At 34.7% G+C, this 25114-nt stretch overlaps 1 long non-coding RNA gene across 1 annotated transcript; it reads right to left on the bottom strand.

The window, feature by feature from the left end:
• Positions 1-2532: 2532 nt before the first annotated feature.
• LOC140006218 (uncharacterized) lies at positions 2533-5407 on the bottom strand. Its single transcript, XR_011813854.1, has 3 exons — positions 5179-5407; positions 3482-3556; positions 2533-2698 (listed from the first exon to the last, which is right to left on the bottom strand). It is a non-coding gene; the product is annotated as an uncharacterized lncRNA (long non-coding RNA).
• Between the last annotated feature and the right edge of the window lie 19707 nt (positions 5408-25114).

Below are 25114 nucleotides of genomic sequence, written 5' to 3'. Positions count from 1 at the left end.
TACCCCCCTCCCCGGCAAATAGTTAACATTTTCTGGTGAGATCAATGCCGAAAGTGGGGCTGCACCCATCAACTTAACCTTCCCCTTATCTGCCTACGGTTTAGGAACGAATACTTGGCGCTCCTTCACTGAAGTTGGAGGAGCCATCTTTGGGGGACGCAGAGCAGGATCTTTCATGAAACAGTCAGCATCAACATGACCAAATCTCTCGCAAATAGAGCAATATGGAGGGACTTTTTCAAACTCAACCTGCTACTAGAATCCAAAATCATCATCCCCAATCCAGACTCTCTTCACTGGAGGCAAAGAAACATCCACTTCAATGAGAACTCTGGCCATTGTAGCAGTATCAATCTTTAAAGGCTGACCCAACGTAGAAGCCAAGTTTGTTAGTTGATTTTTCTGGAAAAATGGAATTGGTAAATCTGGGAACGAAACCCACACCGGAGCAACTGAAATCTCGTGACTTGCCTTAAAGTCCAATGACCAATTTGAAATCGACATTGGGACCTGTTGAACAAACCATGAGTGGCGAGCGAATAACCTAGCATAATCTTCTTCGAGCACTGGCTGAATCAGGATATGACAATCATCTAGTAAGCCCATCGAACATTCCCCCTTCAAAAGCAACGAAACAAAGAATTTTCGGATCACCTCCATAGGAGGCCTACGAAAACCGAATTTGCCAATCAATGCATTACGAAAGGGAGCAGCCAGCAGCATCATCTCATGGCGAGAAATGCGAAGAGCGGGCTCTCCCCGAAACATTGAAACTGAACCAAAATCCCTAACCGAATCCCTGGAAGGAGTGTTCCCTGTGACTACCACTGCAAAAGATGGTGCCGCAGCCACCCTCTCCACTATCCGGAGGAAGAGACGGGCTGCCATGCACGCAAAACCTAGATCACTTATCAACAAAAATTCAACAAGAAAATAGATCTCCCTTTAAAGTGTTTGGTGAACATCATCCCATAAATTAGGAGTAAAGCTTTTAGTGTTAAAAGCATTTTTAGCTAAAGTTTAAATTTGGAGCTTTTAGGGTAGCTTTTATAATTTAAAAAATAAAATATCAAATTTAACCATTTTATCTTATATTATGAACCAAATAAAGAGATAAATACTTTTAAAAATTTTTAAATTACATATTATCCAATACAATAAGTACTTATTAAACTATGTCTCCAAACAATATATTTAAAAGCACTTAAGTAATTAATAAATACTTTTATTAAAATCTCCACTAGAGAAGTACTTTTCAATGAATTGTTGCAACCCCAAACGGACCCTAAAGTTGGATCCAGTTGTGGATCTAGATAGATAGTTGTGGATCTGCTCACGGATCTTCATTGCAAAACTGGCCTTGATTTCTTCTTTATTTTAGGGGTGTGCATTCGGTGCAAAAGTGGTAGTTCGGTGCAATGAATTCGGTTATTCGATCTATAGAAATCTAAACCGTTTTCAATTTTGAATTGGTCATAACCGAATTCATTTCGCAATCGATTTCAAATTCAAAAACGGTAATGAATTCGGTTAGACCGAATTCATCTATTAAAAAAACTGATTTTTTAAAAATTATTACTTATTTGATCCCCAAATTTATTCATAATTTAACACATTACTTATATTCTAATCATTTTGTGGTTTAATTTAATTGGCATTTATTTGATCACTTATACCTAGAATCCTTAGTCTATGATTTAAGGAACACATAAAAAGTGATTAATTTAAACTAGAATAAACCTTAGATTGTACAATGATTAGTGATAATTTATGAATTTATAATTTACAATGATTAATAATAAGTAATATTAGTTACAAACTTACAAATTACAATGATTACTGATAAGTTATATTAGTTACAAACTTATAATTTATTTCAAATCAAAATAAAACTTGTTTACTTACATATGTTATTGTGAAAGTCAATACACTAATACATTGATTTGCAATTCACATGCATTCATTTACACTGCTTAGTTGTCTTGTCTATACTTAAAGCCTTAAGATTAGTGAATAGATAATATGAATTTTTATGTTAAATATGTAATATAAATTTAGAACACACTAATACTTGCAAGTTACATATTACGCATTCAAATATTCAATAATTCAAACATGAATGATCAATGATGTATCAAATTACCGATATCTAAATTGTAATTGCTAATTATGTTTATTGTTTAATATTTAGTATTATACATATATGTATTAATTATTATCTAATTCTAGTCATGTTACTTATGTATAAAATAATAAGTAGTTATCTTATATTGTTATGTATTACTATATATTTGTATTATTATAGTCATATAACAATTAACAAATACTAAAATAATATATTGTACATTATTATATATTATTATTATTATAAGTACATGATATGATGATAATACCATATACTAATTGTAACGCCCCCCACTTCTCCCAAGGGCGAACCCAAGGGTATCCGCGGGACGCCTGCCCAGCTCTCGCCAGGACTCAAGACAAATCAAATCGAACTTAACGATACATACCAAATACTATGAGTCAAAATAAAGAAAAGTCGCTTCCTTAACTAAATATTTAAATCTTACATCATGTTCACAAAAGATACATCAAGTTCCAAAATGCAACCATTAAAAGTCGACTACACATTTACAGCCCCGATTCCAATCAAAAGTATAATCTAGTCGGCTTTACCAAAATCTTCCAATCCAACCTGTTAAGGAAAACAAACTAATAGGATGAGCCAATACTCAGTGAGGCCAAGAAAACACACATGCAAACACATAATCCAAGTAGCAACAACAATTACATTGTAGGTAAGGCTATCAAATTCGAATAATTCACATTTCGAATAGGAAAAATAAACAGAAACAATTCAAGGATACTGTAGCTCTCAGGAGCTAAATTTCACGTAGTCGAGTCGAAATCTTGATCACATCTCACGTTGACACTCCGTCAACCACATAAGTATCAAATCCGTAGATACACCACTTTTCTTCGAATCCCGTCACCGTTACACCCCCTTACCGGGCCCGCTCATCAAAGTTTTTGATAATACTCGAGTATATCATGGCAATACTGCACGAGTAATGCCGAGCAAGATCTCTCCAATAGATCATGCTCTACGAATATCTCATGGTTTGCTAAGCTTATCGACCAAGCCCATGCTGGCTCGATTCGCAAAGTTAGCCAACGAGTTTTGGGTGTCCCCCGAATATGAATACGAATACGAATATAAGTCGATGAGCAACGCTCAAATCGACGATTCCAAATAGGAATCACAAATACGGATCACATATACGAATCACAAGTACAAATCACATCCACATTACCATGTATAAGTCGGATACAAATTCACATAGCAAAATTCGAATATAATTTCATTTGAAAGAGAACGAGTGCGATAAAGTACACCCTCGTCTCAAAATTTCAAATTTACATAACGGATAAGAAACAGATAACCACTTAACAACAAGTTCATGCACTTGACACTCACAGTGATTCAAGTAGCGAGTTCAAATGATGGTTTAGGCGTCTCCCGTGAGATCCTCTGGAAGGTCCTCTTGAGCGCCTGAGCATTTAATAGTGAATTATCATTCACACATCCCAATTATCAAGGAAGATTGTGCACTAGTACAATCTGGGGAAATTTCATGAAAATGAACCTCAATTACTAGTAAATCGAGGTTCAAGTGGAGTTTCTTAATGTACAAGAAAAATCGAGTTTTGTTATCTTGGAAATCAAGCATAAACGTTCAAGTATTATCGAAAGAATAAGGAATACTTGAAAAACTCCATTTCCTTGAAATTCAGAAAATTTCAGTTTTGATACGATATTTTGAAAAAATCGTATCTCAGATTTCACATGTCAAAAATTGGAAAAATTGGTACCGTTGGAAACCTCTTCCAAAGTACTAAAAGTTCTTAGAAGACACTTTTCCATGAATCTAAGTGGAAGGTGTTCAAAAATGAGCTTAAAGTTACTGTTCCAAATCACCCAGGATTGAGCCGGGGTTAGTTTTTCGCTAACTTTGAAAATTCAGAAGAATTCACTCGTTACAAACCAGCCCTTGAAATTTGTAGCTCAATTAGAGGTGCAAGTAAGGTTTAGGGCAGAACAAGCGGATCGAGAATCGGAGTTTCGAGCCCCAGGATATGGTAGCTCAAAGTTGGATAGATTTAAAGACTGTTAACAAATTTCCAGATTTGGTTCCGATTTTGGACCTTTAGTTAAGTGTCGAAACGGACTTGGATTGATACCAAATTTTGCAGTATAATACTGCTATATGAAGGGTATCTCTCTATCAAATTTCGTGGAAAAATACCTTCGGAAAGGTGGTTAATCAATCAACCAAAGTTTGGAAAAATCCTTAAGGCAATCTGTCCAAATCTAAGGTTTCAAAAACGAGGCAGTCGCCGTATTTTGATCATAACTCCCTCAATTTATTTCAGAATTGGGAATGGTTGATAGTGTTAGGAAATACATTCACAGGGATAAAATTTCACAGAAGAAATCGTTTCCATTTTCAGCATGCAACTAGCTCGAAATTAAGCCTAAAGTTGCAGCATCATCAAATCATTTCGGCAGAACGGAGAAACAGGACAGCCGACTTCAGATGAATGGTGTGGCTCACACACATGAAACCAGAATGTGCATTATACACCGTTGGAAACATGGGAATGTCTAGTTTCAAATGCCACTAACGGCACTTGATTTCGACGTCGGAGTCCGGAGTTATGGACGAAATACAAACACTGGTCTGGGTTACGACGAAACCGTTTTCCAGATTACTAGTTTTTGAAATAAATTCGTTTGACCCACCAAAACTCAGTATTTTTCAATGAAAATTTTTACACAACTACTACAACATATAAACAACACAATCAAGCCATTAAATCCTCAAATTTCTGCATTAAAGTGACCGAACAGAGCAGGGGTAAAATGGGAACTTTTTGCTTCAAGAGTTCAATAACGTTTCTGGCAACAATGCACCTTTAATCTACTTCCTTAAGCTCTAATTCAGCAATAAAACCATCATCAAACATCATCACAGCCATCAACCCAAAGTGGGAGTTCATAGAGCCCACATTTAACAATTTTCCAACATCCACAACAATCCATAAGAGATCAAGAGCTAAAAGATATACTAGACTTCCAAAAAATCAAAGTTAGAAGGCTAGATTAAGACTTACTCTTAGTTGATGTTTAAGACAGAGATTCGGTCCTTTTGAAGCCTGAAGAAACCGTGAAAGCTCCTCCCCTTTTCAGCTTAATGTGTTGTCCAAGTGTAGAGCTAAGTGTATGTGAAGTTTTGGTTGAATCTATGGAGGTTTGGTTGTGATTTTTGTGAGATTTGTAGAAGGAAATGGTGAAGAGCTGCGGCTGTGCTATCCGTCCATTGCAGTAGCAGAAATGAAATGTGATTCGGATGCCTTTGCGTACAAAAGACGCTTGACGTCTAATATTTTAAGTACGTAAAATTTTAATTGCAACTAGTGCCCTACGCGCGCGTTTTGTGTTCGATTTCTCTCACGTTTGTTGCACTAGTGCACTAAACCTCTAGGACACTTACATTTATATAAATATTATTCATTCTTAATTGTCCCAAAATAATTGTCCAAAGTCCCTCAATTAAGCGCGCACGTGAAACACGTATTTCTAATTTAGGCGCAATAAAAATTGAAACCTTTGAGAAATTCTTATAACGATCTTACCACTAACTATCACTTCAATATTTAAACCTAAAATTACCTATTTTAGGACCATTGTATATGTCTTAAATTTTTGAGCTTATTGTACTCCTAATTGGCTAAAGTTTTCAGACACGCTTTCACTTTTTCACTAAACAAGCTTCTAAGAAAATAATTTTTGAAACGAGACACTTTAAAAATATAACGAAGCTATAAAACCATATATTTAGGTCTAATAAGGATAGAAAATAATATTCGGGCAAAAATCCAAATAGATAATTAATTGAGCCAAAATTAGGGGTTTAAAAATAATAATTTTACGAGTCCTCACGTGAATTGAGTATTAATTCCTCAATTAACCTTTCTTAATCTATTATTGATCGTTCTTAATTCTCCAATATTAATACACTCTCGATTCAAATATAGTCTCGAAAAACGTGCACTCGTTGTTCCGAACTAAACGAGTTTTCGAAGAGTGAATTTTTCCAACAAAACGCTTTTAAAAATATAAAAGAGGCGTCGTTCCATATAAATGGATTTTAAATGATCGAAATAAATAATTTGGAGAAAACTGAGTAAATAAATATTTAAACAAACTACTAATATTCGATAAAATAAAATAAAAAAAATGCGGGTCCTCACACTAATTATTATTAATAGCATTTACCTATATAATATAATAATATATTAGTAGTATATACTAATACTAAATAGCATTTATCTATATATTATATAATTTTATATACCAATTTGGTATTCGAATGCAGTAATGCGGTACCCTATTTCAATTACCGAATTTGAATGCAAAATCGGTTATTACCAAATTCATAATTTCATTACCTATTTTATATCATATTAGAATTCGGTGAATTCGGTATGTACCGAATTTGTACCAAATTACCAAATACCCGATTTCAAATTACCGAATTAAATTTGAATTCGGTTATGAATTTGGTATGAACCAAATTTGCTCACCCCTACTTTATTCCATTTCTCCTGAACACAATTACAATTAATAATAACAATAACAATTCTAATAAAAATAAAAATATACTAATAAAAACCTATAGAAACTACTCTAGTTAAGAACCCTAAATGAATTCTCACCAGTATTATTTGATATAGATGAGGGATTTTTGAATTCTCAGCTGTATGAATAAACTCAACGCCAATTCATCTTCCCTAATGGTGCACCCCAAGACTAGAGAGGGTGATTTTTCAATTATATGAATATACCTGAAGAGAAGCAAGTCAAGTTGGGTTGCATATAGGCTTGCTTCCGCCGAGTGGGAGCAACTTTAGATGAACCAGGAAAGGCAGGATGGTAAATGATGACGTTGTGGGCTGTGAACTGGTGCCAGGAATTGGTCGTCTGAAGCAGTTTGGTTACATGGTCTAGTTCGCGGTGCTGTTCAGGCTATATAAATTCCGTGAAAGGATCAAAGGATCATTGGATCAATTACATATTCCTGCAACAAGATTCTTCATAGAACTCTTGAATTGTTTGGCTCTCAATGTTCTTTGTGTACGTCCTTGAGTAAGAGTTACCATTAAATCTTGTTTATTAGGGCAATTGATCATGCACCGCCCCTGGGTTACTTCCATGGAAGGTATTCGTGTAACTCCTTCGCTTCTCACACTTCTGCTGCCGCATCAAACACTTTTTTTTTTTTTTTTTTTGAGTGAAGTCCCATGGAAAAAAAAAAAGAAAAGCTTCCACGTCTGTTTATATATATATTTTTTAGTAAGAATTGAATTTGGTTAAAGAATAGCTCTATATGTTATTCATGGTCAGTTTAGGAGCAATACAAGGAAAAGAAATAGAGGGATACGATCAGTTTGAACCACATCCTTGACTTAGAAAAACACATAGAAAATAAGTTTATCAAAAAATTTTACTTACTTTATAAAATATTATGTACTGCAACCGAAATACCAACGAAAGTATGCTTGAACAAGGAAACAGGATTGTGCTAGAAAAAAATTAATTGTATTATGTCACAGTTCATGCTAATGCTGTCGGCAAATTTTTTTTACAACTAACGTACTAAATTCAACTTTCTTTGTTATCATTGATGTATCTATTCTAAACTGCTTCTTGGATTTGTTTTTGTTTCTAATTTTTGTATATTTATTATGTGATTTCTCAAATGCTTTCTCTATTAATTTTTGGAATTTTTAAAGCCGAAATAAGCTCAAGTAGGGAATCACTTTAGATCAACCTTTTGGATTCTAAGTTTAAACTCTTAAGATATCAGCTTTGATAAAATATTAAAAGCCAAAAAAAAGATACTCAATATTTTATAGGGATAATTTCAGAAACCTTAAACAATTTCAATTAGCTCTCGAGAGGTTTTTAAAATTACACATACCTCCCTTGTCATTTAAAACGGCAATACTACCCTTAAATATTTTAATGAAATTCGCTTGTTTGGTATGCTTATACTTAGAATGAGTTTTAAAATTATTTTTTCATTATTTTTCCTTCTTATTCCTTTTTATTTTAATTTTTTCCAATAAAACTGTAGAATTATTACTATTACCTCTAGTTTCTATTGTAACAAAATGTCGAACTAGTGATTTTTTTGATGAGTTAACTTTATACATAATCCAATGTTTTTTGCTAATCTTTTTTTTCTATTTGCTGGTATTAAAATTAATAATAAATCAAAAAGAAATGGCCAAAAACTAATATTAAATTATAATAATCCCACTACTCGAAAAATTCAATTTTAAATCCATTATTTTGACATTTTCTTTTATATCTTATAAATCTAAATTCATAATACAATACCATCTCAAGTATCCTATCATAACGATAAAATTATTATTATAGTTGTTTATCAAATAGTAGGTATATACATGAAAATTTTGGTAACTTTTTCTTATAATTACACTAGTTAATCTTATAATTGTATAGAGAAGTAAATTAAAACTCACTACACAAGGACATTTTTGGATATTTGTTTAAAAATTTGACCAAGTCAATATTATTTTAAGATTTTGTTACTAAAACTATCAAATTAAAGAGATAAGTGTAACTTTTTAAACTTTAGAGGAGCTCAGTGAAATTGTTAGAAATCTCAGAGGAAGTTTCTGAAATTATCTCTATTTTATATGCTCATCTTAGAACAGTGACATGGTGTATCATTGTCATGCTTGCTTCGTGTATCACGCTTAAAAGGTTCTAACAAAAAAAAAAAGTTTAAAAACCTATGGCAGTTTGGTTGTTGGGATCAATAGAAGAACTAAAAGCCAAATTTAGTAATTTTTTTTCCGGTCACAATCGTGTTCGTCTCTATTGATTATCCTGTACTCATAAAAAATCACTACAGATTATCCTTCTTTTTGTCCTATTCATCTGTCCGGAAATATATGCAGCAGTTTCTTAATATGACTGATATGTTATGCACTGATTTGAAGAGAAATACTTTTTTGTTTAAATTGAAACATGTCAATTATGTTCTTCTTCTTGTTTTTTTTTTTTTAATATGTTAAAATTGGAGTTCAACTTCTCTATATGGGAAACACAACTTGTAATATTTTGAGCATCGAGCTTTCAATGCTTGTGTAGTTATTAACGTTGTACTATCTGAGCCTCAAGTTTCCAACTTCTGCATAGTTATTGGCATTGTACTTACTGTTTTGGAATAATTTTAGAAATCTTCTATGAGGTTTTTGACAATTTTGCTTAACATTCTTGAAGTTTTAAAAATTACATTTATTTTTTCCCATTTATAGTGATGATACTAGTCTTGGCATATTAATGAAATTGCCTTGTTTTGTATACTCATGCAAAGAATAGATACTATATTTATTTTTTCTTTTCCCTTTAATTGCTTTCTTTTATATTTCGCTACCAAAATTGCAGAACTATCAGTATCCTCATAACCTCTACCATGACCAATTAACAACTTTGAATGTGTGACTCAATTTTTTGGCTGATTTTTTTTTTCTCTTGTATCAAAATCAACAATAACTCAAAAAAGACAAAGCCCAAAACCACAGGGTCAATTTACTATTGAAGTACCATTACATGAGGGATTTTGAAATTAAACCAAAATTTTATTGTAGTTGCTTATCAAACAAAAAAAATATAAGGGTTTTGAAAAATTTTGATATGTTTTCTTTATAATTGTGCTCAATTATTTTACAGGAAAGTAAATTAAAATTTATTAAATCAGGACATGTTAGGTTATTCACTTAAACTTTTGATCAAGTCAATGTCATTTTGAGGTGTGTCAAATCAGGGAAAGTAGGTATAATTTCTGAAGTTTTAATTCTCAAATTAATTTCTGAAGTTTTAAGAGAACCCAGTGAAATTATTAGAAATATAAGGGGAGATTTTTCAAATTATCCCTATTATTTTTGACTTCCATAGGACTGTTTTTCGTACGAACAAATAAAAGTATTTTGATCATAAGTCTCATTCCATTACCCATCTTTACACTTTAGTGTTGCGTCTTTCTAATGGGTGAGAGTGGGAGACTGACTGGCAGCATGATACTGACGGGTAGGAGCGGCTTTCTCCGTTGGCGTACGGTAATTAATTGTTGGACAAAGGTAATAACAATGAATTCCTCCGAGTTATAGTGAGTTGACTACTTACTTGCGTAGCCGATAGATGTGTTATGTGTACGTATCTCTCTTTATTATTAGCTTTGGTAGGTTGGTTCTACTCTATACCTTTCAACAATACTCAGTTCTCACTTTGGTCCTTAAATGTCTAGGTGAAGTATTTTAGTCTGTAAAATATAAATTTGTCCTACTTAAATAAAATCTGGTCCATTTTAGTCTCAAAAATATAAGATTTATCCCACTTAAATACAAAATCTATCAACTTTAGGGACTAAACTATAAAAGATTTGATACTTTACGGATTAAAATATAATAAATTTTAAGTGAGCTAGATTTTATGTTTTAACGGCTAAAGTGTCCTACTTAAAAACTTAGGGACTAAAACTAGAATCCATATATAATTGAAAAGTGCAAAGTGACGTGGACAAAAGAAAGCATATAGTCTTTTTTATTTTATTTTTATTTTTTTACCCTCCCTTCCTTCCTCATACTCTTTTCACACCTAATTGTCAGATCGAGGAAGTATATAGTCAATTTCTCAATAAGCAAGTTGACATATTTAACCTGTTAAAAAATTCTAGACCAAAGATTTGTAGGGATCAAAACTCATGAATTTTGTCACGTCACATATTCAAAATACCAACATGCGAATCAAAAGTCAAGTTTTGTCAAGAGACAATACAATATTGGATATCTTTGAGCCAATATAAGCACGCGAGTTTTTCCAACTTCAAAAATATGCCTTCCTCCAAAATAATGCTCCAAGAAACTAATTCTACAGCTAATTTTGCATGTTTATCGCCTAGTAGTCCCTATGATGATGAAAAAAACTCATTAATATGTAAGAAACAGAAGTCTTCAATGTTATAGCATATTTTATCAAAAAGATATCTGTTTTGTCCCCTTTTATTTCCTTCACTTGTTTGGGTGGGGAATTGATCCTCATAACAAAAGCCCTCGATTCATTTGTGGCCCAGATTTTGTAATTCTTTTACTTGCCACTGGCTCTGACCAAACGCATATCACAGTCAAAATATGGAAATAGAAGTACACAAAGGAAGACTTACTGGCAAAATTGACAGTTTAGATCAATGTCACGAGCCGAGCAGAATCGACCCAGTCAGAGTTTTGTTTTGACTGAAAAAGAAAATTTATTCCCCCGGTTTTAGAGATAAGAATCTTTACCAACTGCAAGTTATTATTAGAAAAATGCAGTTGTGTTAGTATTTTTGGATTCATATATTGTTTTAATATGGTTTTCTTTTTCTTTTTGGTATTAAAAGTTATTTGAAAAGTTCTCTACCCATTTGTTTTCTCTACTCTCAGCTTTTCACCGGAAAGCCCCACAAATACATTGTCTTAAGGCCAATTTTGCCTTCTAAGAGCATTTATATAGATAGAAGTACACATTATAATAAATGATATCTCTAATAAACAAATACGAAAGATAAAAGATAAATTCTTTTTTTAAATAGAAAAGTTGATGTAAAACAAGCAGCATCCGGATAGGAACCCAACCACGAACCTTCAATAAAACTGTCCAAAAAACTGGTGTATATATATGTGTGTGTGCGGTGTGTGTATATGTGTGTGTACATATATATATTTCTTTTATCGAACTAGAAAACTTTTCCTTGATAACTTAGTCACTCCCTCAATTACACCTTGCCATACAACCGACACCCGAGGATGAATTAAATAATCACGTTTGCTAGTATTCACTAACTAATTCGAATCATTTTAATACAATTCTAACACTTTCATAATTTTCTTCAAAGAAGATGAAGACCCATTAGCAAAAATTATGACATCATCTGCGAAAGCCAAATGAGTAATAGGAGGACGGATTTTAGGAACTTTTTACCCCCAAAAAATTTGATCGAGAGGCTAAAAAATTCAACCCTCTACAAAGGACCTCTACACCAATAATAAATATTGCCAATGAAAGAGGATCCCTTTGATGAAGACCCCTGGAGGACTTAAAAAATCCATATATCCATTAATTAATATCGAAAACCAAACATTTGATAAGAGCCTCCAAAGCATATCAATAAATATTTCTTCAAATCCAAATTGACACAAAACATTTACTACAAAAAGCTAAGACACCCTATCATATGCCTTGACCATGTCAACCTTAAGCACCCCATTCCCGCCTCTACATTTGCTACCAATATTAGACATTAACTTCTGAGCAAGGAGCTAATTGTCGAAAATATTTCAACCCTTCACAAAACCACTCTGTTGCAGAGAAATGATATGCGGTAACGTAGAACACAACCGCCCTACCAAAATTTGAAAATTAACTTTATTCAAAAAATTACAAACACTGATGGGCCAAAATTAAGTAAAATCTTGAGGATTCATGACCTTAGAAAGAAGTACAATAGATGTAGATGTCACAAACAGTGGAAGGTTTACCCCACAGAAAAAACTTATAATTGCCTTATAAACATTTTGAGCTATCACCTCCCAGGCAAAAGTGAATAACTTGCCTGTAAATCCATTCGGTCTTACCGCACTATCACCATCCATATAAAAAATCACCCTCTTAACTTTATCCAAAGAAGGGATTGCTTCTAAAAAATTATTGTCAATCTCGAAGCTCAAATTGGGAATAACATGCAATAACTGAAATTCTGTAAATTGATCAGCCGAAAATTACTCACTGTAAAAATGAACAGTCCATTCAAATCTTTTAATCCGGTGAATCGCTGCTTGAAACCTCCGTTGTTTAACCACCGAATGAAAATACCTTGAATTATGATCACCATGCTGAAGCCATTTAACTCTGGCTTTTTGACGCCAAAATTGCTCTTTCGCAACCAATACATTCTTCAATTCGGCCTGAACTCGTTGCAACTCAATATAAGCCTCATTTGAATTGTCAACATGTAAGCAAATTTCAGCTAACGACACTACTTCCTCAGCCTTCTTCATATTGCTAAAAATATCACCAAGCATCTCTTTATTCCACTGCTGAATAGCTTTAGAGGCACCTTACATCTTAGCCCATACAACATAAAAAGGAGAACTTGTAACATCTAATTGCCAGACTTCCTTAATAACATCCAAAAGACCTTCCTTAGAAGTCCACACATTAAGAATTCTGAATGGACGAGGCTTATTGTCCAGCCTAGAAGAGAGTGAAATAAGAAGTGGAGCATGATCTAAAGGGTCACATACCAAATGCGAAACAGAGATCTTAGAAGAGAAATTCAGACAATCCATGTTAACCAACAACCAATCAAGACGCTTCCAAATTCTTGCACGCCTATGCCTATTATTGCACCAGGTAAAACGAGGACCAAAAAAGCTAGTATAAAAAATGCCTGCCTCATTCATAAAATTCAAAAATTCCAATCCCTTGGATGGAAGATAAGGCCTACCACCCTTCTTTTCACTCGAAGACACAATAAGATTAAAATCTCCGACAACACACCAAGGACCTTGACTCGATTTATCTCGTAAACAAGCACCCCATAAATTCTCCCTTTCAAAGGATGTACATTTCGCTTGGACAAAAGAAACTAGAAAAGAGCCAAGGAATTGAAGATGACCCAACCAAATAGACAAGTGTTGATCCAAATTACCTATAACTTGACTAATAAAAGGAAAACTAAAGAAAACCCATAAATCCCCTGAAGGATTACAAACCACATGATCAAAATTTAACCTCATCCAAATTGAATCAGTATCACACATAGATAATTTAGGTTCACACACCCCAATAATCGACAACTTATGCATTAGAATCAATTTCCTTAATCTTCTAAAATTTGGGGCTTAGAAATCCCAAGAATATTTCAAAAAATTGCATTAATCCTGAGATAAAACTTGAAAGGAATTTTGAGATTTTTTTCTTTCAGACCTAAGCTATCGATTTGAAGGAAATTTTGCACGAATACCCCGACTTCTAATTGGCTGAAACTCTTGTCCAATCACAGCAAGTTGATCAACATTCGATGCTTCAACAGAAGAATACAGACTTACCTCCATATTCAGCTGTGTACTTAGATGCCGCAGAGATAAACTTCCTGCATTTGAAGGAACTTCAGCCAAAATATCATCGTACACTCCATCTGAATCATCACCACTAAAAACATCATTGCCTTTAGCTCCTACATCTTCTTGAATCACACAATCAGCCAAATCCTGAATGATACGATCCTGAATGATACGACCAGCCGCAGACTTAATTGTATCATCAACCATATTAGCAAAATTAGTATGATCAGAAGACCCAACAGATGAAACAATCAGCACTACATCTATATTAGATACTCGCTCCATAAGAATAATAGTCGCATCTATAATTACAGTAGTATCTGGGTTCAATGATAAATCCACCACATTCGCACCATGATTAGAACAAGCCACAGAGGATGGAACCAATGGTAACCCAGTAACCCCTGAAGTCACCATAGAAACTGATTCATTCAACGACAAAGAATCTAAAGTCACAACTTTCAGAGTTGGTTCTGATTAGCATTTATTTCACCTATTTTTAGTTAGGTTTTAAGGTAAATTTTTGGTGTGTTTTAAGTTAAAATGAAAGAATTGAATTCCTTTATAAGTGGTTTTTCATACAAGTAGTGTTTCTTAACTAAAACGTGCAAAAGGATGGGCTAATATGCAAATTTGTGTTGTTTTTGTAGGTTTTGGCATCTTATGATTAATTCAAATCAAGAGGAGTTTTACACACCTTGGTATTTTAGCTATATCTTGAGTTACGAGTATCAGATTGAGATGATTCTTGAGCCATTTTTTGACCCTAAGACATAGCTTTGTAATTCTTATGAGACATCTAAATCCAGTTCATTATTTTTCTAGTCAAAAAGTCAAAATACTATAGGGCAAAATTTCTATTGAAAGCTGAAATAGGGCATCAACTAGTTAGGGGTATTTTGGTCCTTTTTCAACTTATAGAGATCCAAATGAGATGATGCTTGACGCATTGGAAAGCTAACTCAAAGATCTACAACTTTTATGTTTTGTTCAAGAGCTAATTGGGCTTCCATCATCAAGCAAATTGCAGTTAAAATTGGTTCAAAAATAGAGCAAAGTTGAATTTTGAGCAAAAATTGCAAAACAGTAGAAAAGGAAGATCCATGAGGCGATCCCTCAGTGAATGCTACAAGTTGATTCTGCAGCTTGAACTTGTTTCACACTACTTTATGGACCAATTTTTCTGATAAAATTCGATTGGATCTAGCTAAACTTGAGTTGGAAAAGTGAAGAACACTTTTATGACCACATAATGAGCACATTGTCTTCTTCAAAAACATCTATAAATACCCATTGTATCTCATTGATTTGAACATCTTGTATCATCTTGAAACATCTTATATCTAGTAGTATGAAGTAGAATAGAGTAGAAGTAGAGATAGAAGTAGTTTTAACTCTAGTTTCATATTGTGAGTTTCAAAATTAGTTTAAAAACTTTGAGAGGAAGGTGAAAACACTCTTGTACCAACCTTATTTGAGAGATCAATTTGTGAAGGAATTCAAGGATTCAACCTTCAAGATATTAAATAAGAATTTTTTTTTGTAAATTTTGTCTCTTGTTCTTATTTGTTATACTTTGTTACAAGTTTGTTTCATGTTTAGATGTTCTTAATATGATGTCTAGCTAAACTTTTTCATATCCTAGGGTAAAGATAAACTTCTTGTAGTTTTGATTTGAAATAGCTAGGAAATAATTATACTTTTTCATGATTTGTTAGTCATGAGAACTTGTGCTTATTCTTTATAGTTGTTTGGTCATCAACTATGAATGATTTGATAATTGTTGAGCAATGAAAGTTGCCTTCAAATAGATCTAAGTTCTTAAACATTAGCTTTATTCTCATGAAAGTAGTGGATAATGGTTGGTGGATTCATACAATAATTTCATTGAGTTTATTTAACTTGTTTCTTACCTTTTCTCTATGAACATAGGCGAAAGATGATTCAAGAAATTAAAGAAATTGGCGAAAGTAATTTTTAGAGGAATTAGTTATGACGGTTTCTTTTAAGAATGTCCATTGGCAAAAGCAAGAACATATATTTGGATGTTATTTCTTGACAATTCATGGAAGTATAAGCATAATCACTTTAACCAACTTCTAATCTTAACATAACAAGAGATTCTAATCCCTAGAATTCTCTCATTTAATCTTTATGCAATTCTATCCTAACTTGTCTTTACTTTTATTAATCTTTATGCAATTCTATCCTAACTTGTCTTTACTTTTATTTATCATCTTGCAACATACTGCCTACATGGTTGATTTATGACCTAATGGGCAGTTTTATATTCATTACTTATATCATATGGTTGGTTGTACTGCCTAAACTAACATCTTACATGGCCGGTTTTACCAACTTGTTGACTTTCTTTACTTTTACTTTCTTAACTTTGATTGTCTAGATAATAAAGCAAGTAATTAAAGTCAAGTGATTGCCACATTCTAAATCCATGTGGGATCGATACTTATTATCCTTATAGTCAATGAATGAACCGTGCACTTGCGAAAATAGGATAAGAGGTTTTAAAATTTGTAGTGTAATAAAAATACCCGATCAAGTTCTGAAACCTGAACTTCCCTATGAACCTCCATAGAAACACTAACATTAGAAACATTCTTCTTAGTCCAATACTCCAAGATAGGCTCGAACCGTGTCATTTGTTTTGGACGAAGTTCCGAATTCTTAACATAATAGACATTTTCCCATGCCTTTGACGGTAACAATGAGAACAATATTTTGGCAAATTTTCAGCAAGTTATGTAATTCAGTAACTCGTTTGGAGTCAATAAATACTCTCAACAGTTGATTTACAATTCTTTACAAATTGTAGAGTTCTTTGAACTGTATCTAAGGATCACAGAAATCCAATGATATTTTTCAAATGATCTCCTTCTTCGATTCATCTTTTCGCCTCGTGATGTTAGGACTTATGACTCATTAAAATGACAATCTATAAATTATGAAATGTTTCAAACAATGGCCATGCTATTGTTAATTTTTGTTCTCATCATTATCAACCCAGGAAAACACGGATCACACCACAGATTTAATTCCCCGATCTGCTTTGCTTGTAGATCACTCTCCTTCCCCACATGCATTGCAACCTCCTTCATTTCCTCTTAATAGTATTAAAAAGTTTTTTTTTCCTTTCTAATTCTTAAAACTTAAGATAAGACGAAGGAGGAATCACCACATTGTACCAAGCTTGCATGGCAATGCCTAAGACTAGAGTGCAAAAAATTTTGTTGCATGGGTTTACCTTTATAAGGATGGTCACTTGGGCCTTCGGATAGGCCGAGTGTGACAGCCTCGCCTTCCTCTAAGACGAACCAAAGGGTTCGGCGGACTGCCTGCCCAACTCTCGCCAGAACTACGGAGTCAAATCACATAAAATCCTACAAAATGCGCGATAGAACCCAAAGAAAACAAACAATTTGGGACCACAAAGCCATAACATGATTTACCAAACCATACGGTGAAATGGGACTTCGATTAAACACTCCAACGAAAACGAAAACGAAACGAAAAAATGGAACGAAATGCGGCCACGTCACAATCCGGCCGGATTCGAGGCACTAGCCATCTCCAATGTTTTTCAATTTGCCCTGTCAATCCGGCCACCTATCCGGCCAAGAATTGGCCGGATATACGGCCGGATTCCCCTGAACAGTTTCCCGCCAATTTTTTTCTTTTCTCGATCAAATCCCACTCTCGTTCGAATCCCCACCGAATACAATTAAAGTTCATGTGAGAACCCTGAAAAAAATATATATATAAATATCAGTGCATATTTCATTTGCATTTTTAATTCTTTAATAAATTTTAGCATTAAATCTAATTATTTTAAATAAGTGGGTAGAAATAAATTTTATGTGCAAAATAAAAGAATTGTGCTAAACTATTAAATTTCCTAGTTTTGTTACATTAGATTCATATTTCGAAGGTAAATTATTTCATTGATTTAACAATTAAATTTCTTTGAATTCCGATAGCTAATCTTAAGCGTTAATAATGATAAGTTAATAAGTTTTGATATAAAAGGATAAACGAATATTAAGAATGTTAAATTTATATATTAAGGTCAAACTTGATTTTAATAGTTAAATAATAAAGTAAGAATGTTACGTGTTAATAGGAACCTTAGAATTAAGATGAATTGATATATTTTTGATAAACCGTTACAAGTACATTGGGTGCACTTAGGAGGTTAAAATCTTGATAATCGAATCTTTGCGAGATTAGCATATTATTAGGCCTTCAAATTATATTTGGGGGTAATTTTGGAATTAAGTTAGAGTTAAGGACTTGAGTGAAGATTAGGAAGAGATGTGAAATGACTAATGTGAGAACCCGTAATTTTCATTTTCTAGATTTCTCGTATTTTTATGGCTTGTTTTCTGCATTTTCGTGATTAGAAAAATTTCTAGATAATTTTAAGGAGCAGATATAATTTTTAGATGCTTTTTCTAGTATCGAATGGATTTTGAGAAATTAAGAGCGTATACCGGACGTGGGACCCACTAGTGCGAAAAGTTCGGAAAAATTCGACCAACTAGGTTAAGTTTTAGATACTGGAGTTAATTTATCGGGTGTTAAGAGATAAGTAGAGGTTGCAATTTGGATTGATATGAGAGAGACAAGTTAGGTAGGTATTTAATAAAAGGTGACAAGTGTCACTTGGCTATTGGTTGGACCATTTGACTACTATTGCATGTCTTACCAATTGACTTAAATATCTTAAAAATTCACCAAAAATCCCTCATTCTTCTCTTCCTCTTGGCCGAATCTCTTAAGCAAGGAAAGAAAGAAAACTCTTCAAGATTTTGGCTTCCATCTTGCTTCAATCAACTTACTCAACCATCCAACCTTGATTTTGCTCCATAAAACCACTTAAGGAAGTGTTGGTGAGTTGTTGTGTGGAATTATTTGGAAAGCTAAGGTGACCAATAGCTCTCTCTCTCTTGTTTTAAGGTAAGTTGTGAAGAACCACCCTCCTCCTTTAATTGATGCTTAAGTCATGCTTAGTGGTAGTAGAAGATGCAAGTTTATGGATTAATTCTTGATTTGTGGTTGAAATGATCAAGTTTTATTATTTTTGGGGATTTTTCTGTTTTAATATAAGCATGATTGTGTGGCTATCTATGATGATTGGAAATGGTCTATAATGACTTAAGGAGGTGGGAAAAGTGATTAATTGCAACCAATTTCTGGTTTGGAAGAAATTTCAGAAAACTAGGGTTCTTGAGGGAGCATTCTGTCCGAAATTTTAGGTCCTAGATAGAGGCTGAATTGGCCTTGACTTAAAACATGAAAGTTGTAGGGAATGACATTTTATAGGTGTCTACAAAAATTCAGGTCAATCGGAGTAGTGTAAAATGAGATAAGTCGAAATTACTATTGCTGTTCTGGTTTTACCCGAATTGGAGAATTGCGCCTGTAATTGGTTGTTTTGGCTGGAATTGATTCCGAATTAGTTGTTGAGGCCTTCTTATGAAATTTATCCCTGTTTCTTAGTTTTCAGTTGGTTTTGGAATTTCTGGATTTGGACTTGTAGAGCCTGAGTTATGATGTTTCCGCTAGAATGCGTTTTGGTGAATCTGTTTTACGTTTTTGATGTAGTATCTTGCGTTTTTGACCTGTTTGCACTCAAAACTGGGTTGAGTGACCTTCTGTGATGTTGTAGCCCTGTCTTTTAGCTTCGATATGGTGGATCTTTCACTCTCATCCGATAATCGTAGTGAAATTGGTGCCATTACCGCAAAATGAGGACAAAAACTGTTTTTTTCAGGGCCAAAGTTAATTGCATTTCCGAATTTTCTGGTTTCCTCTAATGTTTGTATATGCTTAGGGAACCCTGTTTTGGTAGTAGATAGAATTGGTTTATGACTTGTAATCGAGTATTATTGTGGTTATTTGAATAGTTTAGGGCTTGACTTTCATATCCGGACATTTCTTAGTTAAATTTTGTACTTGAATGCCATTAAGCCTAGTGAACGGCTTTTGGGAATGAGATTCTTTTGTACGAGATGTTGGGACTGATTTGAGGATATAATGAAGCCATGATGGCTGGAAAATAGGTAAAAACAAGGGATATGTTGCCGAAATTTTTCTTGAGGGCTAGTTGGATTTACTTGTGATTTGAACGAAGGGCTTTTGGGTTGTTTGAGCCTAGGTCTTCATGTTACCTTTTCGTTACCAAAAATCATGTTTTGCACCTTGCTTTAGTAATTATTTGGCGAGGCATACGACTGGTAGTCGAGCCTCACATGTGCATTCTGTATACTCAATTTTGAAAGTGGAACCTTCAATTGTTTTCCTTGGATTATTTTAGGGTTTATTGGTGATTAAAGCTCTCTTTTGGGAGGTATCTGCACTGACCCTGGTGAGTGTACTACTCAATTGTGTGCTATTATATGGCTTTGATATTTGAACTTGAGATGTTGAATGTTAATTGATTGAAGTGAGAGTGTACTTTATCACTCTCACTTATTGTTTCGCATGTTATTGAAAAGTTATTGGAATGTTATATGAAATGTTATATGAAATGAAATACATGACTTGGTGTCGATCGGACGAGTATCCAACGACTACAAATGTTATCATTGAGCTCAACCCCATTGGTAGTTGATTGAATCGAGCCGGCAAGGGTTTGGTCGTGACAATTAATGAGCCTTGGGTAAAGTTATAAGGAATCTTGTTGTATGAGAGACTCTCGATTCCGGTATACTCGAGTAATACCACAATGCAAGTGTTTGGAGTGCGGGCCCGGTAGGGGGATGTTAGGTGGAAGGATTGGGAGAGAAGTGGAGTCTACGGTTGGTTACTTTTGAACATTGACGGAGAGTCAATGACGTCCGATCGAGAAATGCAAACGAGGAAAGGGCTCTTGAGAGCCATCTGTATCCTTTTATCACCATATTTGAAGTGTGCCTTTGCTTATTTTTACTAAATTGAATGAAAGCTTGATGCTTATATGCACTTGGGTGCGTAAGTGATAGTATCTCACTGAGCAATTAGCTCACACCGTTCTTTTGTTTTCCTTACAGGAATATGACTCTTTTTGGAATGAATCTTGATAGATGGTTGCTGAATGAACTAGATGTATATTTCTTTTGTATTGTATATGAAGGGAAACCCTTGTTAGTCCCACAGACAACCAAGAGGGGGGGTGAATTGGTTTGATTAAAATCTTAACCAAGTTTATGCACTTTTTCGTTAATGAAAATTTACCTTCCTTTTTAGTAATGATCAACCAAGTAGATAAGAAGACAATAGCAATATTGATCAGAGAAGCAAGTATAGATAAGCAATGAATATTTTATTAAACAGAAATGTAAAATAGAGAGACAAACCAAGTGTCTACCAAGCTTAACCCAAACTTGAAGACCAAACACTAGGAAGAGCAACTTCTCTTTGATGAACGAAGATCAACTAGATGTACAATGGAGGGAGCACTTCCTCCTTGCCCTAAGCCTCACTTAGTCAAGCTAGGAAGTTTTACAATCACTCAGAAAACCCTCAACAAAGCTACACTAAAGATCCTTTCAACCACAAAAGAAATGCTCAACAGAAATTCACACCACTTTAAAACAAATCTGCTTTGGAGACTATTTTCTAGCTAAAATATCTCACAAGATCTTGTAAACAAAGTGTGCAAAAAGTCCCTACTTCGTTCAGACCAGTTTGATTTTAAAGGGAACCAGAAATGGGTTTCATCAATGCTTCCAACGGATAGAAGGCAGCTGAAGAGTCAACTAGCCGTTGGGGCTGTCGGACGTCCGACGATCGAATCATCGTCCGAACCAATCGTCCGATGATAGCCAAGTTGAGGTTCGGACGTCCGATAAGTTCTTTGTCGTCCGACAACACAGCGTCCGACCTTGGGCCGAGAGCTAGCAAGTTATCTTGGAATTTTTCGGACGTCCGATGCGATTGATTAGCGTCCGATGGCAAGCGTCCGATCCTTCCGGACGTCCGATGCTTCTATGTGAGCGTCCGACGGTGCTTCCTTCCTGATGTTCTTCATCCTTTCGGACGTCCGACAGTTTCCTTTCGGCCGTCCGACCTGATTGTCCTGTTTTTGCTTCACATTTTGGTTGTTTTGCTTTTGATGACATATTCGAACCTGATTCTTGGATAGACAAAAACACTTGTTTTTGAAGAAGGTTAGATAAACATTTCAAAGTGCCAAGAATGACACACTTAAAAGACAATATCTTTGATCGGAACAAAACAATGACTAAATTCATTTATATTATTTCAATCTTGTTTGCCACATCCAAAGCATCGTAGTCTGGAGTCAATCAAACATATGCTTTCTTTGTTCCATCAGGCCTGATCAAAGTGTTCACTTTCTTGGACTGTATTTCAAAGAACTTTTGTGATCACCAAAACCAAGAATAACATTCTCCCCCTTTTTGATGATGACAAAACAAAAGTTTGAAATGAAATTTGATGATTGCAATGAAAGCTCCCCCTTTCAAAATAGACAAGAACTCCCCCTGCCATAGTGAATCAAAGAACTTTTGAAAACCTCCCCCTCACTAGACTGCCCAACCGAGTTTAGACAATCATCCAAAAACATGACAATTAAGTAACACACAACCAACATATCACCAATTCAATCCATCAGCAAAATCCAAATTTAATTAAACCATCAATCAATTCATCATATCCAACATTATCAATCATCAATCAGATCTCTCCCCCTTTTTGTCATCACAAAAGAGCAAACCAAAAACATCCATCTTATACACAAATACATCTTATCCAAAATGTAAACCAAAAACAATTCATTCCATTCACATAAACAGAATAAACAAACATCACCAGTACTTAAACATCAACAAGAATATCCATTATATTACACCTCAGTACTTAGATCATCCATCAAAACACACCAAAAGAAACTGAGAATATCCATAACATAACATATTCTAAAAGAGACAAACAAAATGCAAATGTCCTAAATGATGATCTACGTGGATCCAGGTGTCCTCCGAGAAAGCTGATATTGGTCGAGATCCTCCTCTTCAGTGTCTTCATTATCTTCAGCAACTTCTACAATTGGTGCCTTGCCTTTGTCTGATGTGGAAGGGCCATGAGGAGTCACAGGAGTTGCTGGATTCGGATCTGGAACTGATGAACCTGGATCAGTGGTTCGAGGTTCTTTGTCATGTGAGACTTCCTCAACCACAGGTGGAGGAAAAAGAAGATTCTTTTTGTCAAGAAAGGCAGTTTGTTGCTCAGAAGACATGGTGAGCATGAGACCATGTTCTAGAAGAAGAACATGCTGTTTGAGTTCTTGAAGAAGCTCAATTACTTCATTACTGGAAGAGGAAGATGCTTTAGTGGCAGACTTCCTAGGGTGAATGGGAGTGAGTGAAATGGGTGAAGGATCATGTGCAGTCTTAGACCTAAGTTCACTAGAAGATGCACCCTTATAAGCCCACAGATTATCTTTGAAAACAAGATTTTTCCTTTCAAAATACCCTTTTGTAAAGGCATAAGAAGATGCTTCTTTAGGACAAACACCTAGAATAGGGACTTTGTTAAACTCAAAAATCTTTTGAAGAAACTTTCCATAAGATAATTTTCTGCGAGAATCAGTGGCATAGCGAAGTAAGAACTTGCACATGACAAAACCAAAATCAATACGAATTTTTTCTTGAAAACAATAAAAGAGGTACAACTCCATTTTGTTTGCATCAGTTCTGTGGCCATCAGTAGGCACAAGCAGGTTTGAAATGATAGAAAAAGCAATTAAATTCACAGGGGCCAGATCATTCAATTTAGCATCAGCAGGTGAGGAAAAACTTCTTTTGAAATAGGTTAACATTTTTGTCCCATCAAAATGATTTGCAGCAGTAGGAAGCTCTTCATAAGAAAAGAAATTAGCAATCTTATCTTTGCATAAACGTTCAATGGTAGTATTTAAAATGGAGTTCACGATTTCAGAGTCAATGATTAAGTCTACCCCATTAACCCTGGAAAATATTTCAGTTGGGTCAGAACCTTTCCTTAGATTGGCAAAAAATTGATGCAACATATCAGGATAGTAGACATTTGGCATAGAAATAAGATGTGACCATTTCTGGAAAGCAAATAGACTCAGAATGGATTCTAAACCTATGGAGCGAAATTCAGAGGGGTTTACAGTTCTTTGAGGGATGACACCCTTCTGGGATATCCAGGAGTATTTGTCTTTCGCAGCATCATCAAAGAATGTAGGAGGAGGAACTGATTTAGGAGGCGGTTGAGAGGAGGTCCCCTGTCCAGATTCAGGCTGAGATGTGGGTTGTGGAGTAGGCCGTGACATTTGACCCTTGATAGCTCCCCTTTTGAAGCGTTTGGATGTCCGTTTGACAGTAGGAAGATCCTCATCCTCATCCCTGAGTGGATGCTTGCGTCCGGCAGTAACTTTTCCTCCCCTTAGATTCACCATTGTTCTAAATGTGTGGAATGGAGGATGCAAATGATGCACACAGCAGTAGGGAAGTGAATCGCACAGAAATTTTGGGACAAAAACACCTTGAACGAGATTTGACAGAGCGGTTATGCAAGAGTAGGGTTGTGAGGAAAATTTGGGGATTTGCGAAATGTTACTCAGTTTGGTGAAATGATCAGGAGAAATGAAACGCAAACGATGGGGAAATGTTTTGGTTGAGTCAATTTGGGAATGGTAGTTACAGAATGGTACGAATTTGAGAGTGAGGGAAGAGAGAGTTTTCGTCCGAGAGGAAATAGGATATGAAGAGACTGAAGCAAATAAGGAAGAAAGTTGATTTAAAACAAATGAGCCGTTGCACTGTCGGACGGCCGAACGAAGTTGTGCGTCCGACAGTTGCGT

Source organism: Coffea arabica, chromosome 5e (assembly GCF_036785885.1).
Source record: "Coffea arabica cultivar ET-39 chromosome 5e, Coffea Arabica ET-39 HiFi, whole genome shotgun sequence".
NCBI lineage: Eukaryota > Viridiplantae > Streptophyta > Magnoliopsida > Gentianales > Rubiaceae > Coffea > Coffea arabica.
The sequence above is the reverse complement of the archived record's forward strand: the minus strand, read 5'-3'. Positions and strand labels throughout refer to the sequence as shown.